The following is a 6,000-nucleotide window of genomic DNA, read 5'->3' on the forward strand; positions in this document are numbered from 1 at the left end:
TCCTTTGCTGGCACTTGATTCCGCTCAAAGGGCAGGACAAGCAAGGCCAAAGAATATGCCAAGCTGTCCCCTTCCACCAGACCCGCAGGTGGGGCTTGCTCATAGAATCAGAGAGCTGGAAGGAACCTCAGAGATCATCCAGCCCAACCCCTGCTCAATGCAGGCTCTGCACTGCAGGGTGCAGCTACAGCATCCTTGCCAGACGCCCCTCCAGTCTCTGCTTAAATGCCTCCAGCGAAGGAGAGCCCAGCATCTCCTGAGGCAAAGTCTATTCCAATGCTAAACAGACTCACTGCTAGGAACCTTGGAAGGTTAGACCACCAGAAGAGCGCTGCTGGATCAGACCGAGGCCCCTCCTAGTCCAGCATTCTGTGCCACAGTGGCCGCCCCGCTGCCCACAGGAGCCCACACAGGACATCTGCTTCCCTGCAACGTCCAGCCGCTGGTTCTCGTCCTGTCGTCAGGACCAACGGAGAACAAGTCAGCGCCATCGCCTGCATGAACTGCTCGGGGGGCGGAAGGGGTATTCGGCAGCAAACGCCTTGGCGACGAAAGAGGCCCCACCGCAAGGCTGGAACTGGAGGCGAGACCCGCCCCCGCCCCCGCCCCCGCGGGTGGGCGGGGCGGGGCGAGACGGGGAGCCTGGCGCGCCTGACGGCAGCTGGGGCGCCGCGCGCGCTCAGTCCCTGCGGCCGCCCGCCGCCAGGCGCCGCGCTGCTGCTTTCCGCAGGGCAGCTCCGCCTCGGGACCACATTTCCCACAAGCCTTTGCTTTGTTTGCATCCACGCTTCTGAGGGGCAGATGGAGCTGGAGTGGCACGTCAGGGCAGCCAATGAGCAAAGCCTCTGTACTGGCGCCTGGCCACATCAGGCGACGCGCTCCGGAGGGGCCAATGGGCTTGCAAGCGGGGCGGGCACGGAGAGGAGCACAGTCACGTGGTGGCCCGACGGGACGGGCTGGGGCGGCGGCGGCGGCGGCGGGCGCTCCTGCCGGGAGGCCCCGCGCGGAGCGCTGCCGGGTCCTGCGCGCCCCCCCCCGTTATCCTCGCAGCAGGCCCGTGAGGCGGCTGGGCTGTGAGGAAGTGACCGGCCCCCCAGCTCCGTCCCTGGCTCCGGGACTCGCTGAGCTGGGTCTCCCCTCTGGCGAGACCCCGCCCGCGCCGGCTCGGGGCGGCGGCTCCGGCCCCCCGTTTCCAGCAGGCTGCAGCAGTTGGGCGTCGCGGGCTCTGTGCGCCAGAGCTGCGCGTTCCGGGGCGGCCTTTGGTCTGATCCGGCCGGCTCTTCTCAGGGCCCTGGCCGCAGCGCGGACGCAGCAGAGGCGGTGGTGCGCTTCTGTAGCCGCGGGAGCAGCAGCAGGAGGCGCCGCGTGCTGGCGTCCTCTGTGCCTTATAGTAATACGCAGCACGGTTCTTTGAAAAGGCAGCGGTGGCTTGGGAAGGCTCCGGGGGCATGGTGACGGGAAAGCCCCCGCCCCCGCCTTCGGTGCTGCCGCCGGTGTGTCTGTTGCAACGGCTGCCCTTTGAAGGTCCCAGGGAGACCACAGTGGACGACCGGGTCGCACCAGGTGGACCCAGGGAGGACAGCGCATCTCCCCCCACATGGGCCGTGGGGTAATCTGAAGCTCCTGGCAAGGGGTCTCGTGTGTGTGTGGGGGGGGGAGGGGGAAATGGTGTTCAAAAATATCCATTCCCTAGGCCAGCCTTCCCCAACCTGGTGCCTTCCAGAGAGTTTGGACTTTAACTCCCATCAGCCCCAGCCAGCATGGCCAATGGTCAGGAATGCTTGGAGTTGTAGTCCATAAAATCTAGAGACCACCAGGTTGGTGAAGACTGACCTAAGCCTTAGATGCTGCTGGTAAATAAGGAACTGGGTGGGTGCACCCCATAATACGCTTATGGGCATACTAAATCATACAACCATAGTTCTAGCAGAGTGTTCTTTATGAGTAGGCATAGGATTCAGTCTGGCCTAATCCTTTGTTTGGGTCCAAACACAGTCAAGCCAATGAAAGCAGAAGTGAATGAGGAACTGTGTGTGTGTGTGTGTGTGTGTACCCCGCACAGTAAGATTTGGGCCACCCAAAAATCATACACCCACACCTCCAGGAGAGCATCCTGGAGGTCAAAGCACTGGGGCAGATACAATTCTATGCCATCCTGTAGAGGAGACCCTCCTGAAGATGTGGAGTGGCACAAAGCTTTGTTTGGGGTACACCCCCCAATTCCTGGTCCATTTTTCCATACAGGAGAAATATTGGCATGGTCACATCCCCTTGACAGTGTCCTGCAGACAAGCAAAATGTTGGTGCAGATGCAATTCTCTCTGGTCTTATAAAGCACACACTCTAAGAGCTCTGGGCTTATGATTTGGAGTGGCCCAAAACTTCTTGAGCAGTGCACACCTCCAGTTGCTTTTTCATTTCTACATACATTTGTTATTATTGGCATGGGGGGGGGGGCTCATGCTTGACAGTGCTTTGCACCCAAATAAAGCACGATTAACTTAAGTCCCATTAATTTGTTAGATTGTGCAGGATTTTACCCATAGTTGCTTAAGTAAGGGTTGCTTTATTGAGAAGAACTAAAAGCATATGAGGCTTGGATTCAAAAGGGATTAATTTATTCAAAGCATTTTTATCCTGTCAGAGTGGCTTAGAAGAATCAGTAATTAGACAGTCCCTGCCTTCAGGCTTATAATCTGAAAAAGACACGAGACACAAGGAAAGGGGATTGGGAGGAAGGAGGAAAAAGGAGTTTTAGTGAGGCTTGATTCAGTTGCCTAGATGCAGGGGAATATACCAATTCTGGAACCAACCGAACTCAGACTTGCACTGCACCTATTGTCTTTCTGGGCTGGCATGTTCTCTGCTAGCCTGTTCCTCCCCCCACCCGATTCTACAGAAAGACAGAGGGGGCGAAGGAAAAGGATCCCACCAGATCCCTCTTGTGGGAGAAAATTTCAGCGAATCTGTTCCTCGCCCCACCCGCTCTTCTGCAGTTTCTTCTCCCATTCGCTCAGGGAAAACGGTTCCGTAGACTAGGGCTGGGCAACTTGTGCCTCTCCAGCTGTTTTGGCCTACAACTCCCATGAGCCTTAGCCAGCAAAGCCAGCGGTGAGGGATCATGGGAGTTGTAGGCCAAAACATTTGGAAGGCCACGAGTAGCCCACCCCTGTCTTTGATTCATGGCAAGCATTCACGGGGTGGAGGCCGGTGCCTTCAAGCAAAGTTGTGAATGATCGGCATATGTATGGGGGGGGGGGGGGAGAAGTCCCGGTAGCCGAGAGGAGGCGGAGGGAGAGAGGGGCGGGCTTTGGCAGGGGAAGGGGAGGACCGAGCTGGGTTGGCGAGCAAAGCGAGGCTGTAGCCAGCAAGCGATTCGCCTCCCTGCGGCCGCGGCAAAGGAGAGCAGCAGGAGGAGGGGGAAACGGGCTGCACCGCCAAGAAAATGGGGCTTGATCGATGGAAAGGGGGGTGGGGAGCGGCCATGAGGGGACGCGCCTGCCGGGGGAAGGCAGCGCAGGGGGAGTCGGCCGGGCCGTTCCCCTTGCCCTGCGCAGCTCTGCGCGTGATGCAGGGGCGGGGAGCCAAGCAGCTGCCTCTTCGGCGAGGAAAGCCCCCCCCCCCCCGCGGCTCCCTCCTGCGGGAGAAAGTGCCAAAGAGCCCCGCCCCCCGCCGGCGTGGGCAGGGTGGGACAAGGCAGCAGGGTCTCGAAGGCGGCGGCCCGCGGGGGCTGGTCCCGAAGCGGACAACGCTGCCAGAGATTCTCCGGAGTGGGGAGGGAAGCAGGCGGCGGCGGGGCTGGCCTCGTGTCCCGTGCGCCGCGCTGCTTGGAAGGCCTGGGCAGCAGCGGCAGGGGAAAAGGCTTCCCCCGGGCTGGACCGAGGCTCGCTCTCCCAAGCACAGGCGGCGCTGTCAGAAATACCAGAAGGGGGGGGCACTAACCACACCGAGCCACGTGCCACTGTGATCCTTCGCAGCGAGCGTCACCCCGTTCTCCAGACCGTCCAAGGCAGTTTCCCCACCTGAGCTTGCTGACGCTTTGACAGCGGCCCCCCCCCCCCCCCGGATCAGCCTTCTCTCGCCCACATTTCTTTGGCAAAAATAGCCCTGAGGTCCTCTTTGTCTTGGTTTTGGGGGAGGGTCCCTGAAAGGGGTGTCTCATCCCGCTAGACTGGCACAGGTGGCTTTTCTCCCGATGGGGGAGATGTGGGGGGCCCAGTGGGACAGGCCAAGGGCTCCTGGACCGGGGGGGTGGCCGGGGGTATCCTTTCTGTTCTGATGGAGGTCGCAGGAGTGTGTGCGGGGCCTATCAGCCTCTCCCTTCCCCACCCGAGCTTGCTTCAGGGTTGACACCTCCCACTTTGGGGACTAGAACTCTTTGTCTGGGGTCCAGAACTGGCCGCCATGCCTTGATCTGGGGGGCTGAGGAGGGATCCAGCGCTAGCCTCCAACCATCACCCCATCCTCCAACACCGAGGAGAAGGGAGCAAAGAGAAGGGAGCAGAGAAAGGACTGGGAGCGGGGAGGTATGGGAAGGATCCATTTCCAAGAACTGCACGGGGGGCGGGGGTCCGTCCCGTGGCTCCCTTCCCTTCCCTATCTCTCCCATTCTCGGCTTTGCCTTGAGGCAAACCCGGTTTTTCAGCGCTTCCTTCCGTTGTCGTCGAGGCGAGAAAGCAGCTCCGTCTGGATGGATTTGCACAGCATCTGCAAGGGAGAGAGAGGGGCGGCAGGGGTCAGTCAGCCCCGGCGGGAGCGCCCCTCCCCGAAGCTTTGGCCGGAGGGGAGGCCAGGAGCAGGCCGGAGAGGAGCGCCCCACCCGCGCCTGCAGGCGAGCCGCGTCCCCGGCCCGTCGGACTTGCCTGGCAGGGGCGGCCCTGGAAGGCTTGCGGCCGCCGAGATCGACGTGGCCGCCGCCGCGCAGTTTGCCGCGTTCCGGGCGGCGCTGCCCAGCGCGGACCCGCCTTCTGGCCCGGGCCGCAGAAATCCACGGGGCGAGGGTGCACGTCGAGGTCAGGGAAGTAGGACCTGGTCTGCGGGAAGACCGTAAATAACCGGCGAGGAGAGGGGCCGTCAGAAAGCGCGCGAGAGAGAGAGGAGAAAGAGGAGGAGGAGAGAGAGGGAGCGGCAGAGAGCAGGAGGAGAGGAGGGGGCGAACGACGCTTGCCCCGGGAGCCCCAGCCCGCCCCGTCTCCCGTCTCCCGCACCTGTTCAGGGCTGCGGCGCTGAAGCCCGCCGCGCTGCCGAGGATGCTTTCCGCCCAGCTGTGATGGAGCACCTTGATGCCGGGGGCGGCCACCGCCGTGTCGGTGGGAGGTCGAGCGCCGTCGGGGGTTTCCTGGACGTAGCGGGACCGAGGGCGGCCTCGATGGCCACTGCCGCCGCCGCTTGGCCCGGGGAGGCGCCCGCCTCGCGGATTCGGCCGCGTTCATTTCTTTTCCCTGCCCAGCGCCTCGTCTTTTTTGCCAGCGTGCTTTGTGTTGACACCGCCAGGTTAAGGCCCCGCGATCCAGCCCCGCTGTTGGGGGTCAGCGACCATAGCTTCGTTCTGACTCACCCTTGCTGATTTTACACCGGATCGTGGGTTCCTGGGCAACATTTAGGAATAAGGCCCTGGGAGACGTGCACCGAAATAAGCCTCGGGCTGCAGCAAACCATGCACCGCCGCTCCCGCGAGAGTGTCCTCCGTGAGACGCCCCAGTATCGCCTCCAGCCTAATACGCCCTCTTTGCGCCAGGCACTCTCAGACTTGCTGCCCCCTCCCAATACTGGCCGCCAGTGGAGGCTGGTGGCTCTGATTTCGGTGGGATTGTGCATCCATTCTGGATGCCAGCCAGAACTCTGGAGGAGCTCTCCATGGTGCTGAGCCTGTCCTGGGACCGATAATGGTGGGGGAATGCCTAGGTCCCATGTCAGCCTTTGTACCAGAGGAGTGGAAAGTGGCCAATGCAACACTCTTTTAAAAAAAGAAATCGGGGGTGGAGCCGGGGAATTGCAGGC

The sequence above is a fragment of the Heloderma suspectum genome, chromosome 12, assembly GCF_057233095.1.
Source record: "Heloderma suspectum isolate Gila_16-S chromosome 12, 16-S_ref, whole genome shotgun sequence".
Taxonomy (NCBI): domain Eukaryota; kingdom Metazoa; phylum Chordata; class Lepidosauria; order Squamata; family Helodermatidae; genus Heloderma; species Heloderma suspectum.